This window comes from Magnolia sinica, chromosome 7 (assembly GCF_029962835.1).
Source record: "Magnolia sinica isolate HGM2019 chromosome 7, MsV1, whole genome shotgun sequence".
NCBI lineage: Eukaryota > Viridiplantae > Streptophyta > Magnoliopsida > Magnoliales > Magnoliaceae > Magnolia > Magnolia sinica.
Window position 1 is genome coordinate 6887125 of NC_080579.1, and position 18112 is coordinate 6905236.

Here is an 18112-nt window from a genome sequence, read left to right on the forward strand (position 1 = left end):
AATTTATCTTAATCCCATGTGCCAAACAGTCTTAGATGTTGGCTAATTTTCTATCATTAGTAGGGAAAAACTATTATGAACTTTATACCTTCAAATATTCGAGTATTCTCACCTACTCATTAAACTAACTGTCCAAACAACTATCCATCTCTGTATTAAGATATTCGACTGTATACTTCACTTTTGGACAACTCGATTATAGTAAACCAGCTACAAGATTTTCATATCCACTCATACACATTCAAATAGTCATATTCATTCATCTTATTCGTTGACTATGTATATGCTTAACTTACCATTGAAATTGCAAACTAAAAACTCTACACGTGTATAAGTTACCTGGAAATGACAGTGTACAGGCCTACCATGGATCACTTTAAAAACCTATTTTATGCTTATCTATTGATAAAACTGGCTGCACAATGATACATATACATGATTAAAGTCCTAACCATATAGTTTTCTCATCCTTATCTGTCCATCACACTTGCATCCATTATTTGGGTCATCCAACTATCAAAAGAAATTTATCAATGTGAAACCAATGATGTACACTTCAAACCTATGGGTCAGTTTCCACACGAGGTGCACACATTCAACGTTAGAGACCATAGAGAGACATAAACTGTTAAAATGTATCTTGATCACCATTGAGAGATCAAAGGTACAAATTTAGTCTATTGAAAGAGCTCCAAAAATAGTAGGCCATGGTCAAGTTTCATCCAAAATTGACGGTGTATGCAAAGTCCCTGCGTGGCAAAACTTTTGAGTTGTGGTGGGCATCGAGTCAAGTCGAACCGAGTTAGGTCCAACTTGACTCAATCTGGTATCGTCAAAACCATGACCCAAACTTGAACCGACTCAGGACTGAGTCCAACAGGCCTAACTCGATCCAAACTGGATCTTGGCTAGGCTGATCTGAACCGAGTTGGCTACGGTTCGGATTGGGTCAAAAGCTTAAGTAGATTGGGTAAAAAACCATTGAAATTTTTTTGATCCAGGCCACCTCACCGGACTGGCGCATCCGAACCAGGCTAGGCGCACCACGCCTAGCACGAGCAAAGCCAACCGCACTACAGAGTGAACCCAGGTCGATCTCGAGCCGGCCTGAATGAACCACTGTGGGCTAGGCCGATCAGTCACAGCGGGCCAGGCCATTCAATTAAAAAAAAAAAACCTGTATGTCGGTGTGCAGACGAGTGGCTGGACCGGGGCTACTGCCTGTGCGGACGAGTGGCTGGAATGGGGCTGCTGCCTGTGCGGACGGGTGGAGGAGAGAGGAGGAGGAGTTAGATGGATGGGTGCAGAAGAATGGGACTCCGGGATCGAGTTGGGTGCGGCGGGCGGCTGCTAGGGTTAGGGACGGGTAGGTTTATGATTTTATTTTATTTTTTGAATATATAGTACTCGATTACTGGTCCTAGTTGGGTTTTGGATTGGATCGAGTCCAACTAGATCAAATTTCAGTTCGAGTCAGGTCAGGTTATTGTGTAATCTGAACTTGACTCAGTTGGGATTCAGATTCGGATTCGCGTGGGTCTACTTGATTCGATTTGAAACGAATCCCACCGAGTTAGTGAAGTCGGATCCGTCGAGTTGAGTCAGATCCTATCGAGCTCTACTCTTGAATAGAAAATGAAATTAAAAGCCTAAGGGGTCGTTTGGACGGATGGATTGAGGCGTACTAAGGTGGAGTGGATAGGATTCGCCCGTCCACTCCCGCATTGTACGGCCGTTGAGGTGTTTGGACTGACAAGGGATTGAAGGGCGATGGGATTCGCCATATCTCCTACTGGATTCGGCGGAGGGATTGACATCTCTTGCTGGATTCGCCAGAGCGCCTGGTCATCTCGTCTCTCTCTCTCTCTGGATTGCACCTTGAGCCCAATCCCAATCCCAATCCCTTCTGCAGTCGTCCGTACAGTCAGAGAGATGGGATTGAAGACAGTAAGGTCTCGGAAGTGGTGGCGGGAGGTAATTTTCGCGCCCTTTCTTCGCTGTCTATATAATCTCTTCTTCTCCACTCATCCCGGCCATTACATCAACCAACGACTGTAATGCTGAGGGACCATAAGGTACGATTTCTCCCTTTCTTCAGCATTGAATGCTCTTCGACACCATGAAATCCTACATGCATGTCATCCCACCTTGTTTTGGCAGGGCCGAGGTCTTGCGTCATGCATGTCCGGTTTGATACGGTTCTGCCATGACTTCCATTACCATTGTTTGAGCTCAAAAACGATGTGGTAAAAAACTTTAATCGAATGTCACAGAGGTGGTGGTTTCTGGAATTTAGGGGTTTTACCATTTCTAATTTTTTACTTTTTATGAATACAAAAATCGGGGGTTTGTGGATTTTTATACCTCTCTGATTATTTACAAATGAATTTGGAGCATGGGATTAGATGGGTTTAAGTGGGATGGAATCACCAAAATGTAATGATTACATTGTGTCAATGATTGTCGTCTAATCCCATAGCTTGGAGGCCATCCCACTTCATGTTTGGGAAATGAATTGACTACTTATCTTACCACTATTGGTCGGTGCTCTGTGGGCCTCACCATGATATATGTGTTTCATCCATGCTTTCCACCCATTCTTCCATTGCATTTTATGGAATGCGTCCAAAAATGAGTTTGATCCAAATCTCAAGTGGACCACACAGTTGGCCCTAGGAGGTTTTTAATGGTGTAATTCAATCACTATTGTTTTCCCATGGTGTCCACTTGAGATTTATATTACCTCATTTTTGGGATTAAGCTCTAAAATTATATTTTAAAATGGATGGATGGCATGGATAAAACACATATATCATGGTAATCACGGTGGGTCCACATAACACCAACCATTGGCTACATGAAACCCGAGGTAAAATCTTAAAAACCCCTGAACGGCGCTGATTCCAAGATTGCTTCGACCCATACCTTGTGTGAGGCCGAGACAGTCGTTGGAAGGATGGACGGGATATTAAAACCCTCTCCCACCGAATCCCACGTAGGTCTTATATCATTTCCTAGATATTATATTATAAGATAAGGGAAAGAAAATGAGTCGAGGTTTCAATCCAGCGACTCTCTACCAAGATTTGGATATACCTCGTTACAGGGCTCTCAACCCTACGCAACCTCACAAAACCTACGGACGGAGTAGATTTCTGTCCACATCATGGTGGCTCCCATGAAAAAATTAAAAAAATTTAAAAAAAAAGAAAAAAGAGAGGTAAAAAAAAAAAAAAAAAAGCATATGGTAAACATCCACTGTTCTCCTCTTAGCCTAACCTCTTCAATCCAATGTCCGTATATCATGGGGCCCACTAGTTCCTGCTATTATCTCGACCAAAATCGTATAGACTCATTAAATCCAAACCACTCATCTATTATCACCACCATTCAGATGCTATCTCAACCACCCACTTATGGAAATCAAGGATGCAAACCATTCACAGAAGTTACCGATTCAAATCAATGATCCAAACCATTCACCAACATCATCTGTACGAATTTTGACTATTAAACCATTTACGTCCGTGGAGAGTCCCATCTCCTCTCGCCTTCTATGACTACACCGTCTTCATTCCTTCTTCCCATAAGCCGATATTCGGATGCGGTAGAAAACTGAAACCCATCAAAGCCATCCATCTTCTGGCTTGTTTAACCATGCACTTGATGGACAGCCTGCCCCACATCAGAGCCCATGTCCTAGCACCACTTACTAAAAACATCATGGTGGACCTCACCTGACTGTTCGTTACAGAAACATATTGCATGTGGATGGCTAATCATCTAACCAGATAACTCAATCACCATTCATCCAATCCAGATTCTCTAACCATCTATTCAAGGCATTCATCTAGATGATCACAGCCATCTATCTCTTAAACTTCCATTGGCAGCATTGAATCCGAGGGAACAGACTATTCAACCATAGTATTCATGTCTGAATCCAACAAGAATATGTAAGAACCTTCCAAGAGCCATCCATCCTCGAGTCTTGATGCTCAAGAAAAGGGAAGGAGCCTTTCGAATGCAACTTACGCCGAAAAATTCAGCAACACGTGGTAGCGTATATTATTTTCTTTTTTCACCGAACCCACAGGAAAATGACGTTAGAGCTCTGTTTTCTATGGCCCACAAGCTCCATATGGGTGATCTGACCCATTCAGAAGAAATTGGTGGGATAGCACAAAACAGACGATAGGTAAATTATTTGTGAGTGAAAACTGAGAGAAACGGAAAGTGGATTGCATGCGTCTGACCCGGGTTAATCCTTTAAACGTCTGACCAGATCTGTGTGGGGCCACCGTGATGTATCTATTTATTTATCCATGTTGTCCATCCATTTTCTAAGATCATGTTAAGGTAGCCTAATAATGACATTCTAGCAGACCACACAGGATATAACTCTTGCACTCAGGGCCTGTTTGTTTCTCTAGGATATACCTAAATCTCTTGTAAATAATTAATTATAACTTTTTCACTTGGTTTGAAAATGGGTGGGTAATTTCACCTCGACAACTGGTTCAAAAGTATTGGCTTAAATATATGGGCCCCACCTTAATGTATATGATATATCTTGGTTGTCCACGTTTCATCAGAACGTCCTGGGGCATGAGCGGAAAAAATGAGATAGATCCAACAATCATGGCTCACATGAAAAAAATAATGGTCTTAATTTGTCTACCGTTGAAAATTATTTCCTTCATTAGTCATATATTTTGATTTACTCATAGTCTAACTCATTCATAGGGTCACACAAACATGGATATAGGAAAAACACAAGTATAAGCTTGATTCACAACTTCTAAGGGCTCTAAGAAGTTTTTAACTATAGGTTTTTTACCCTTGTTGTTTTCCTTCGTATGGTCCATTGGAACTTTGAATCGGCGTAAATTTGAACTCATGTCCTAAATTTAGTGGACATAACGAATGGACGGTATGAATAAGTAGGGGTGCACATGGGTCAGTTTGATCCGATTCTAGGGTGAAACCGGATCTGAACCATTGTTAATGGTTTTAGGAAAATTAGAACCGGAACCAGAATCGGACCATTAGCACCCTAGAACTGAATCGGAACCAGACCGTTAAAACTGGTTTGGTTCTAGATTGGTTCTGTGATTCTGAGAGAGAGAACCAATGAGCGAGAGAACTAGTGAGCAAGAGAGAACTAGTGAGAAAGAGAACCAGGCAGCATGGCAGGACATAAGATTGCAGCATGGGGAGCGGCGCGTGAAGACTGAAGGGAGAATGAATAGTTTATGTTTTTTTTTTGGAATATAAGGTCCGATTTTAATTCGGATTCACGGTTTGAATTTATGGTTTGGTTCACCGTTTAAATCCACGATTCGGATCGACAGTTCGATTCGGTTCTACATGCCCCAAACCATAGCAATCGATTCTTTGATTTTCGAAACCGGAATAGAAACATGTGCACTTTAGAACCGGACCAAACGATATGGGTTTGGTCATTGGTTCGATTCCTAGATCTACCAGTTTGATGTGCACCCCCGTGAATAATCAACGTCATAGTGGGCCCTACATCCATTTTGCTTTAAAAAAAAAAAGAAAAAAAAGTCACAGCTGCATCAGGAAAGACCTAGTAATTACCTACTGCGGGAGATACCCAATAATCATGGAAGCGGATTGGCTAGTGTACCACACACCAGCTATATAGCTGTTGTAGGTACGTGTCGCACGAAGACGAGCATTGACGCTCCTCCATCTCCGAGTTGTACAAACGATTCAAAAGAGATCAAAGTTACATGGCCCTACGGTGATTTATTTATTATATCTACACTGTTCATCTATCTTTAGAGATCATTTTAGATTATTATACAAAAAATGAATCATATCTAAAGATTATATGGACCACACCACAAATAGCCATGGATATAATAATTTCACTGTTAAAAATTTTATAGGGCCCACCATAACATTGAGTTTCCATCCCATCTATTCATAAGATCACAAGGTCGTGAATGAAAAGGAAAAACAAATTTCACATGGATCCAATACTTCTGTGACCCCAAAAAGGGTTTCAATGTAACTATGTATTTTATCTCAAGCCTCAAGATACACTCGTCAAATGGATGGATGGTTTAGATATAACATGTAACACGGGAACAGACACGCGGAGCTTGCTGACGTCTTGAATAATCATTACCATAATTATAAGATAATTATAGCTGAGCGGGAAAATCAAACACTTCAACATGCATTTAATGCACATTTATTGCCCATTCAACACAATCCAAGCGTGATCCAGTTATTGGATATGCTGCATTGCGTCTTGTCTCAAACACTCCAACCCACTTGGTGCACGGTAGCTTTGGCTCTGCTGCATTGCGTCTTACCCGCTCAGTAATCCGTCCGGGCAGTCTCTGTGAGGCCCACCGTTATGTAAGTATTTTATCCACGCTGTTTATGGCTTTTCTAAAATCATTTTAAGATACGGTCCTAAAAATGAGGTAGGTCCACAGCTCTAGTGGACCACACCAAAAGAAGCTGCAGTGATGATGACACCCACCGCTGAAACCTTTCTAAGGGACATTTTTATATATATATTTTTAACCATCCCACCTATTTATAAGTCATGTAGACGTAGATGAACGGAAAAAACAAATATAAGCTTGATCCGAAACTTCTCCAGCTCCCAAAGTTTTTAATGGTGTTCGTTCAATCCCAATTTTTTAGTCCACTTAAACCTTGGACCTGCCTATTTTTTGTATCATATATTAAAATGATCTGATAAGAACGATGAACGGCGTGGATAAAACACTTACATCAGGGTGGGCCCCACAGATCCCTGCCGGACGGATTAGGGTAGGACGCGATCCGCGTCCGTTTGATGGATAGAAGGCAACTCCTTTTCCTACATATTTTAATGTCTGTATTAAATTGGACTGCACGAGGATGCCGTCGTCAGGCTTTGTTGATAGCAACGGTGCTTGCTTTAATACTCTGGCAGAGTATAATAGACCATACGCAGGCACTAAGAATAGTGTTCGTTGCATACAAGTAAAACAAATTAAACTGTCCAATTCATATTCCCAGTTTAAATATATCCTTTGTTAAATATTACGATTATTTGATCATCTTTGTATGGATTTGTAGACATTTATTTGGACGGTTAAAAATGAAAATTATCCAAAGTGTCCACCAATCAGACGTCAGAATTGTCCAATCAATTTGATCTTGGGAATGTTTCGGTTGGTGTAATTTGAGTTAATATATGTGACATGGACGCTTTCGAGTGCCTGTGTATGAGGCCTCCTACTTTGTCCGTAAATGGGATTTGGTGGGAGTTTGGGTTTAAATGAGATTTGGTGAGAGTTGGTTTTAACATCCCAATGGATCATCCCAACCCGGGGTGGGGTAAGGATTTCTACAATCGTACTTTGGGTTCCGTATGGTTAGTAGTAAGTTCTATGTGTAGCTCACTATGATGCATGTGTTTTATTCATGCCGCTCATCTATTTAATGAGGTCGATATAAATCTAAAGGGAGACCACACAATGGGAAAACAGTAGTGATTGAATTACACCATTAAAAATCTCTTAGGGCCAACTGTGCAGTTCTCTTAAGATTTGGATCAAACTCATTTTTGGGCTCAAACCATTAAAGGCCTATTTGGCCAGAGCGATCCCACGGTATTAGGAGGGATGGGATCGCGATATATCCCGGGGCATGCATGACGAGCCAAACAGACCCGGTGAACTTGAATCGGGGTATAAGCAATCCCATGGATGTAAAAACAATCCACAGACATCACCATCGTTATCTTAAAATTGATCCCATCCCTTAGTTGGACGGATTGGAAGATAAAATCCTGGAATATGCTGGGCGTGCCAAACAGCCCCAGTGAACTTGTACCGGGATATAGCAATCCCATGAATATTAAACCAATCCACTGACACCACCATCATTACCTTAAAATCCATCCCATCCCTCCTAATCCCATTAGATTGGCCCGGCCAAACAGGCCGTAAAATGACATGGAAGAATGGGCAACCGGCATGGATGAAACACATACATCATGGTGAGGCCCACGGAGCATCGACCGGCAGTGGCAAGACGAGCAGCCAATCCGTTTCCCAAGCTTAAAGTGTGAGGGCCTCTAAGCCATAGGATTAGAGGATAATCCTGACACAGTATAATCATTATGCTACGGTGATTCCATCCCACTTAAACCCATCTAATCCCATGCTCACAACACCTCCAGGTTGGCCCGTTTGGCCGGTCGGATTGGAAGGGATTGGATGATATGGGAAGGGATTGGAAGTTAAACCCTAGGATTGGCCTGGCGTGCCAAACAGAGTCGGTGATCTGATCCCAATCCCATCTTAAGACAATCCACTGACAATATCATCATTACCTTTAAATCCTATTCAATCCATCCTAATCCGTTAAAATTTACCTCGCACGTGTTTGGTTCAAGGGATTGGAAGGGGCGGGAAGGTTTAATCTTGGTTTGACCGGGCGTGGCTGGACATAGCAATCCCATGGATCTCAAGACAATCCACTGGCAATACCATTCATACCATTCAATAACTTCCCAGTCCACAATTATTACTCTGTAATCGAGGAGATATTTGATATACTCTCGCGGAATTTGATTCTCCATGCTCACGCGCACACATATATACACATGTCATATGTGAATACCTCAAATTAAACCGTTCAAATAGTGGGACCCCCTACAGTGGGGTATAGCCACAAAAAATAAAGAGCGATTAGACAGTTCTGACCATGGTTGATGGAGATTATTTTCTTGAATTTGGACGGCTATTTCCGTTTTGACCTTAGATGTGCCCATTACGAGCGCTGTGGAATTTGGATCATGGCCCATCCAAAGTGGGACCTCTGGATAGGAGGTCTTCACCATGGATCACTGATGGCTGTCCCTTAATCATCGGCTTTGATCATTCGATTCTGACGGTTTTGGAGCCATGAGAAACCGATGGTGAAGTCCGACCGTCCATTGATCCACCATGACTATGGTATGCAGCCACGGCTTCGGTGGATCCGTGACTGTGGGCCCACCATGATTTAGTGCCTTACATACACGCCATCTATCCGTTTTGACAGCTATTTTTGGATATGATCCAAGAAATAAAGCAGATCTAAATCTTAGGTGGACCACACCACATGAACAGTGGTGATTGAATACCTACCATTAAAAACTTATTGTATACCACCATTAAAAGCTTGGATGGACCAAACTGTTGATAAGGTCCCAAGGACCTGAATGAAGGGACCACACAAATATCCGTTTCACCCAAAAAAATTTCTTGCCGACAAGATGTTTTTAATGGTCAATAACCACTGTTTCCCGTGGTGTGGTTTACTTGAGATTTGGATTTTCTTCATTTTTGGAATCATGCCTTAAAATGAGATGTAAAAATGGATGGACAGTGTGGATTTAAAGTATATATATCAAGATGGGCCCCACAGTCAGGGATCCACTAATGCAACATATCAATGGACAGCCGATGGTATGATTCTGTGCTTCTTTGGCCCCACCAAACAAGTGGATCAACCTGATTTTCTCAGCACGTGACTGTCATTGTCTAGCTGGCAGTTTCCACGTGTAGGACACGTGTTGGTGTTATGATCGAAGATGTAACCACATCGTGTTTATCGATTTCTTCTAGAAAAGTTGTTGTGTTTTGGAAAAATAAAAATAAAAATAAATAAAATTTAAAATATTTTATTTTTATAAAGTATATTAATACTCGTATGTATTAATTGTAAAACGATAAGTTTTTACCAAATATCTATTTTTCTGCCTGCTTGTGTTTCTCTTAAGAAATCCTTCCAAGTTTTATATGTTCGAGACATTAAAAAGACAATGATATTTTCTTGATCAAGCCATATCCTGGTAGCCTCATCTTTACCACCTTTGACTCTCACTTATTCTCCTGGAGGGTGGTAGATCCTTTGGGTAAATTTTAGATATGAGTTCTTTGTATCTTAAAAGCAATTTGCCATATTCATTTTTTTACTTTTGTTGGAATTAAAAAAAAAAAAAAAGATTAAATATATATTGAGGTATTAACGGTTGGGATCTCCTCCTCATGTGGAGATGGGACCTACAAATGTGGCTTAAGTATTTTGATATTTTGGCCAGCAGATTAAAATGAGAGAAAAAATAATTTTTTGTTTAGAGAAAATTCTAGTAATACAAAGTCGGTTTTTTTTTTTTTTTTTCTTCTTATTCTCTAATAAGTGGATACAAAGAAGAGAAGGAAAATTTTGTAAAAGAAGAAAATTAAGAGCTTTCTACCATTAAAATCTCCACCTTATGGTTCATGAGGGTCCATCAACAATGTGAGTTTCTTTCATTGTCTTGTTCAATGATTGTATTGGAATTTTTTTTCTTTACAATCCTTGATGAGAAATTCATTTCTTTACTATTGTTTATAATTCACCTTTGGGTGATATAATTTGGATATCTAAGAGATGGTTTTTAATGATTGTACATTCATTGCTTCTACTATAATGGATTTATCCTGGAGTAGGGTCATGTGGTCTTTTCCTTTGCCTTTGAAGGTTTTCAACATAAAAAATCTCTGTATCTCTTAAAATTTACATGTTTAATAATTTGCTTGTTTGTACTAGAAGTGATTTTCATCCCTTAAATCTTTTATATTATTAATCCTAATGATTTGCATATAAAAGGGAAATGTATGTGATGTCCCAACATTAACTATTCAAATAAGGACAAACCCATAAATTTGTTGTTTTTCTATATATATATATATATATATATATATTTCTTCTATCTATTGTATACTATATCATAAATCAAGAATTTGTAAGATTAGATTATTTCTACCATCAACTTTTCTTGATGTCACATTAAAAGATGTTTATTTTCCCTTTATGATATCTCTAAAGTTATCCCATATCTTAAATGGTGACTAACCTTTTTTTTTTTTATTTTTTATAACACATGCACACACACCACTACACACTCACGCTGTAATGGGATTTCACCACTTATGGCTACTCGAACCCTCAACCAGGTGTTGAGACTCCTGAGAATCTACCACCTGAGTAAGAGCAAGGACCCTCAAATGGTGACTAACCTTTTCCACTTGAGTTGAAAGATGACAAACCAAAAGCAGTTGGTGTGGAGTGAAAAAAAAGGGAGATAATTTTCTATGCAAGTGTCATATCTTTAATATCTTCTCTAATTTCATTTGCAATTCATTTTAGAAAATATCATTTGTCAAGGAACTGCAAACAAAGTTAGACTAAATTAATTACATGATTGAAGAAGTTGGTGCTCAGAATTTTTTATTAATAACTATGCCATGTCAAGTTCAAGAATGATTCACCAATTTTCTCATTAGTAAGTAAACAATAAAACTTAGTGAATAAGTTAAAGATTGATGGTATAAATGTTCCAAAATATTTTCTGATTAGTATGGTAATTGAAAAGTCATCATAATCATAATCATGATTTGATTATAAAAAGAAAGTGAAATGTGATCACCCTCAAAAGTCTATAAACTGGGACAAGAGAAAAGATGCTTTTAAATATCATTTCAAAGCACGTGCCAAAATTTCATAATTATAAATCCTTCCCTCCAAAGAAAGATGTGAAACAGGTCACATCCAGTTCAAGTGATGCCATTTTCTTGCTTGTACCCACTCAATGGATGGTTTAAGTTCACATGCATGTGTGCCATTTTGATATGCAGAGTGCAAACAAGCTCTCTTACATGCATGCGGCTCACTAAACCTCCTATGAGTTAAGGTCTAACCAGTAGATAACTTCCAACCTTTTATGCATATGCAAAATCCAACCTGTCCGATAAGTTAGCCCTATTATGAGGATCACCTTTTGAAGAACTTAGCAACCTACTTGAGTGGACCACACTTTTGTTTCTCTATTTATTAATGGATGAAAATTATTTTATATGATGTGACCCACTTGATGAGTAGATAGGATTGACCTTTTCACTAAGTGATTCTCATGGCGGGGCCAACCTGTTGGAAGGGCTGGATGTCACATGCATTTAATAAGTTGGAAGTTATTATCTAGGTGGACCATAACTTGGGGTCCAACTGGCTGGACATCAGACCTCCCACACGCGCACACACACATACACGACCTGGATCAGAACCCCAATTTACTCCATGATGGATGACCGAACCCCAATTAGACTTTATTTGTTACCATGTCAAAAAATGATAGACTCAAATCCAACTTGATTTCAAAATGAATCTTTGAAAATTGGACCTAGACCCATTAAAATTGGGTTAGATGCAATGAGTACCTCTTGTTCTGGGTGGCTGAAGTTTTGTAGGTTTCTATTAGCTCGAATTCAAAATAGGCTTATCTATAGTGTTATGATACAAGCTTGCTACTGATCAAGAGGAAAAAAAAATCATACCAAATTCTATCCATAGGATCAATGGTTTTTAGCCATGGGCATTGGGATTGATAGTGGGGAACTAAATTGCAAGATCATTAGATCTTGGCTGTCAAATCTTGAAGTAGCAATGGTATCAGACCTGATATGTGATTAAGGACTAAGATTGTAGTAATTAAGTGGATGTTGAGTATTAAAACCTAAATGTGGGTCTCACAACCTCATTTTTAAATTTCTTATTTTTTTGAAAGAAATAGTGATATGTTACTTTGAGGTTTTAAAAGTTCATATATGGTGTAGATATAATTTATTTATTTATTTTTTTTAACTTCAACAAGAAAACTCGCTTTTAAAAAATTATTTTATTCCAGAGAAGACCAAGTTGAAAAGAAAAAAGATTGAAAGAAAGGACACTGGTAGGTAGAGACCAATTCATATATGGATTACTTGGAAAAGGGAGGATCAATGACCAAGAATAAGGTTATCAATGGACCAGGCGCTCATCGGGCTTTTGGGCTTGGCCCACTTTTGGCCAATCTTGAGCTGAAATATTAAACTTGATGTGCAAATCTGGCCTAACATTTAAGCCCATTTATTAATTAGGCTGGTCTTATGCTTACATCGAAGAGCTTGCTTGCCCAGCTTGAACCTAGTCTCACTCGACGTTGTTTAAAGTTTCAAGGACATTTTTGTGAATATCATGCATAATAGGGCATGATAATCGAACAACTTAGATCTTGCACAAGACAGTGTGGTTGGGCTTGGGGACTGGGGTAAGGCCATGCATAATCATCGTGAGTGTGGTTTGGGTCTGTTTGTTTCGGGCTGTTGAGGACTTGGATTGGACATGGGCCTTGCGGGCTGAGCTTACTTTGAACCAGGTCTGTTGACTGCCCTGGCCACAGTATTAATTCACTTTTTGGTTACCTATGTACATTGCCACACACACACATGCATGCACGCATGTATAGACACACACACACGCTCCCTATATCTATCAATCCATGTAATACACCCATATTATGACCACATTAGTCTTATTTATATAAAATATATGCACATATATGTGCATGTATTTAACTTTTATTTTTTTAGTCTACTTAAGACTTCGATGTTGGACCATCTACCATGAGAAGGTTATCTCTTTCCAAACTTTGGATTAGACTCTTGTGATAGTTTAAACCACCATTTTAGATTGTGATAATTCATCATCCACACAAGTGCCATTTCTATAAGAATACCTAAACCACCCAAATTCAAGATGGAGCATATATATTTCTAAAATCACATCCAAATTGATGACCTTGGTTTCGAAGTATAGAGGTTTGTCTATCCACATGTATATACAAATGCATGCTTGTATGAATCACCCATGGTTTTAAGACTCATTCGAGTTGGGTGCAACTTGGATGAGGCAACTTGGACTCATGGGACCTAACATGGTTTGACACTAGTAATCTGACTAGGGTGAGAAGGGTCGATTCCGCATAAACTTGAGCAAGTCTCGACTTGCCTCATGGCCAAGCCATCAACTAGTATGCTCTATTGTGAAGATGTGGAATAGACTAGGAGGGCATTAGAAGGGATGCAATAGAAGATGAAAAGGAGATTTATGGAGTTGCCACTAGTTAAAATTTTGAAATCTACTGGAAGTTAAGACTCGAACTATAACAGGTTAGTGTTAGTGTTATGTGCCCCGCAGAGCCGTTGTGTCAATCTTAGTTGTTGATTTGATGTGCAGGCCATAGGTCTTATGTGGATATGTCATTAATTCGATGCCGGTGTATTTTAAACCGTACGTGTATACGGGTTGATTCCTCTAGTTGGCATGTTTGGTTTGTGGAATTGAACGGTATTGAATTGTATTAGATGGGATTAACATCATTATTAAACATTGATTGCATCTTTGGAAATTCCATGGTATTGTAGCCATCCAATCACATGTTTGGGATACAAATTTTGCTATCAGAAAACACCGGATTAAGCAAAATCATGTTTGGTAGACCATGGAATTGTAATCAACGGACCAAATTCAAAACAGATGTGGTCCACTTCTACACGTATATAACCAGAATGTCATGTGTAAACAATGTATGTGGATGGACGACATGGATAAACCCATGCATCAATGTGGGGCCTACATGTGTAGTGAATTTCAAAATCTATGGAAATCCTACATGAGACCAAATGCAATTCCATGAGACTAAATGAAATTCCATCCCACCTAATCCTAACCTCTCCAAATGCTGGATGGAATTGCAGGGGACCAAATGCAATTCTATCCCACCTAATCCCATCTAATACTCTGCGCCAAACGCGCCCTTAAAACTTAAGATTGGACATAAATGGCAATAGTTAAGAGGGATTTATGCTCCATAAATCTTAACACCTCGTTATTCTATGATCACCAAATAGGTTGTAGGATAAACTCGTGGATGCAATAATTTTATGTGGTCATCTTATGTGAGAGAACCAATTAACCAATAATAAATTTGGATGAAAGGTTTCCATCATTTGGTTTGGCAATGAGTTAATGTACTTGTACCCTACCTTATGTAGGAGTGTGAGTGTGCAGTGGGAATAGGTTCTTAGTATTAGACCTATTGGACAATTGCACTGGATAATCAATTCAAGTCTCTAAGTCAAGAAGCCCATCGTGCTTGAACTATGATCTATTTATGTGTATACTAGCTTTGACTAATCTTTAAACCTGGGAACGAATTGAGAGTTCGCGATCCTAATGTAAATATAATAAATCAAAACATCCATTAAATGATTTTTCGCTGGTAGACATGCTCTAAAGATTTCAAATAGTTTTGTAAATGTTTTTAGCCATCATTCTTTTATTGTAATTGGTAAAATATTCTTGTCATAGTTGCTGGTAATTTCAATGGCTAAGATTTTATGGCCCATCACTTGATTGGCATGGGATTTGGATTGATGATGGATACCCATGTTCAGTGAAGGAATGAAGTTAATTTAGGCATTTGATTAGGCAATATTCATAAAATTTAGATCTAATAGAGTATACAAAAGTTCACAGGGTGGTAGAATGTGGGAACCCGGTCTTTTGCAACATCGCTCGTGTGCACATGTGTCCCAACTCGCACCATTGATAAACATACACTGCACCCTAGTGTACCTAAAAAACTCACCTAAGTGATTTGTTCTGAATAACCTTGAGACCTCTATCATATGGACCACATCGTCGTTGTGATCGCAACGACAAAAACCGTATGTCAATCCGACACTCCGTTAGTGAGATATGACCCATAGAACGTAAGATCCAAATTATGTATCCAGTAATACAAGCAACTTTTATGATGCTAGGCCCATTGGACTTGAGCCCATGTGGGCATAAAACTCACTTTTAGAACATGAAAATTACCATAAAATAGGACAATTGCTACATGACAAAAATATGAGCTAGCACATATAAGACAAGCACTATAAGACAAAATTGGATTTTATACCAAAACCCATCATTAGCTTTCTCTCCATGCCTTAGAAACTAATCATGGCTCATGTCCACCTCATCCTATACATGCATCCAATGCATGTCTTTATTTGTGCCATATCACTTCAAATAACCAATTGCAACACTCCACTTCAGCATCCACCATGCATCACCTACAACCCGTAACCTTTATCCAACCATTAGCCAATGCATGTCTAGATTTCTTCCACCTTGACTAGTGCATGCTTAGCACCATCCACTACCCATACCATACATCACATTCCACTATTCTTTTAACACTAATAAGATCTCATAAACTTGTTACATCATCTTGCCACCTCAACCCCCAATTCCCTATATAAGAGTAGGAGCTCTCTTACACTTATTCTTTTCCTATACTTAGAAAATTCTAAGATTCTAAGAGAAAGTGAGAGAGAGAGAGGGGTCAAGGTGTGACCCACCATTAATAAAAGAGGGAGTGGACCACACATCATCATCCAACCATCCATCCATTGAGGTGAGTCTACATCCCTCCTTCCATCCTCATCCTTCTCTTTCTTCCTCTTTTTATTTTCTTAATATGTGTGGGCTCCACTGATATGAGGTTTTTGTATGCATGTATTTATGAGTATGGTGGTTAGCAAAGTGGCCCATGTCAGTAAGGTCCACCATGATGAACATCATATCCACACCCTTCACATGTAATCCTGTTTTTGTATCTGGACAGCAAGTTCTAAAAATAATATAAAATCGATCATGGTAAGATCAGAGTTGATAAAAATAAAATGAACCATAATATGAGCTAACTTTGGGCCGAATTTCATAGCCATCAATAGTCCAATCATTCGTAGCATCAAGTTTACTTGGTTACTATCCAGCAGGATATGCGGGATTCCGATTTGTCTAAAACGGACCCATTTCTAATTCCTTTAATAAATGTATTAAAAATATATATTCCATTGGATTCGTAGAAAATCAAACTAGCTTTCCAACGGTATATAATAAGCCTCAATCGGAGTTCGGACGGCTGAGATCTTGGCCTTATACGAAAATGTATTTGGTAGCTTGTTATGACCATTTTTGTGTGGGTCATATCTATGATTCCAAAGGTCAGATGTATTTGATATTTGTTCTTAACATCCTTGAGATAGCTGATAATCATATGCATGGTCCCTATAGTCATATTCTTTCATGATAAAATTTAGAAAATTCTGAACCGATAGGATACATTCGTAAGGATGAACCTTAAATTGTTTGTATTATCCAGATGGATCCAAGGCTCTGTATGGTTGAAAACCTATAAATGGCATGAATGATGTATTCCCAAACCATCCATTAGCTTAGATTTTACAACATAGAATCCGATCATAGATATTTGATCAAGACATTTCATGTGCTACTTGTATGTTGTATGTATCTTGAACACAACATTCATCCTCTTATTATGGATCCACTTGGTAATGAGACTACTTTTTATTTATGTACTTTATTAATTCATTTAATCTGGACAATCATGTGTATTGATGTGTGTGTCTTATTTATGCTTTGCTAGTGTGTGAGCCCCACTTGCCATTCTATCTATTTCCTTTCTTTTACACTTTTTGTTTGCTGGAATATTTAGAAGTACCTAACTGCATTGCATGTAGGCCTCTTTAACACCTTGTAGTGGGCCCCACACTCTGTAGTTAAGGGTCCCACTTTGGGGGATGTTTAATCCTTATATAATTGAGCTGGGATATCCCACCTTTTTGTCAAGAATGATCCTTAAGTGTTTGAAAATTGGGCCCTAAGTTGTGACAGACCCCATTGCTGAAAATTGTCTGATTATTTGTGTTTTGTACCAACTTTGGACCTCTGTAGTGGATCATACGCTAGAGATATGAGTATGTCACCACTTGGAACCTTTAACCTATACCGGTAAATAGATAAATAATATTTTACTTGGGCTAAATCAGACTCCACATGATTAGAAAGTGGATCTCAAAATATGGCCAGGCATGTTTGTACAGAAAATTGAAGTACCTATGTTTGGCCCTATACCCAATATTATGGTAGAGGGTCCTTGCTCTTAATCCGGTGGTAGACTCTTAGGAGTTTCAACACCTGGTTGAGGGTTCGAGTACCCATAGGTGGTGAAATCCCACTAAGGCGTGAGTGTCTGGTAGCGTGTGTGCATGTGTACAAAAAAAAAAAAGAAAAAGAAAAAAAAGAAAATTAAAGTACCTATGTTTGGCCTTATACCCAATATTATGTGTACACAACCAGTTGGTCCTAG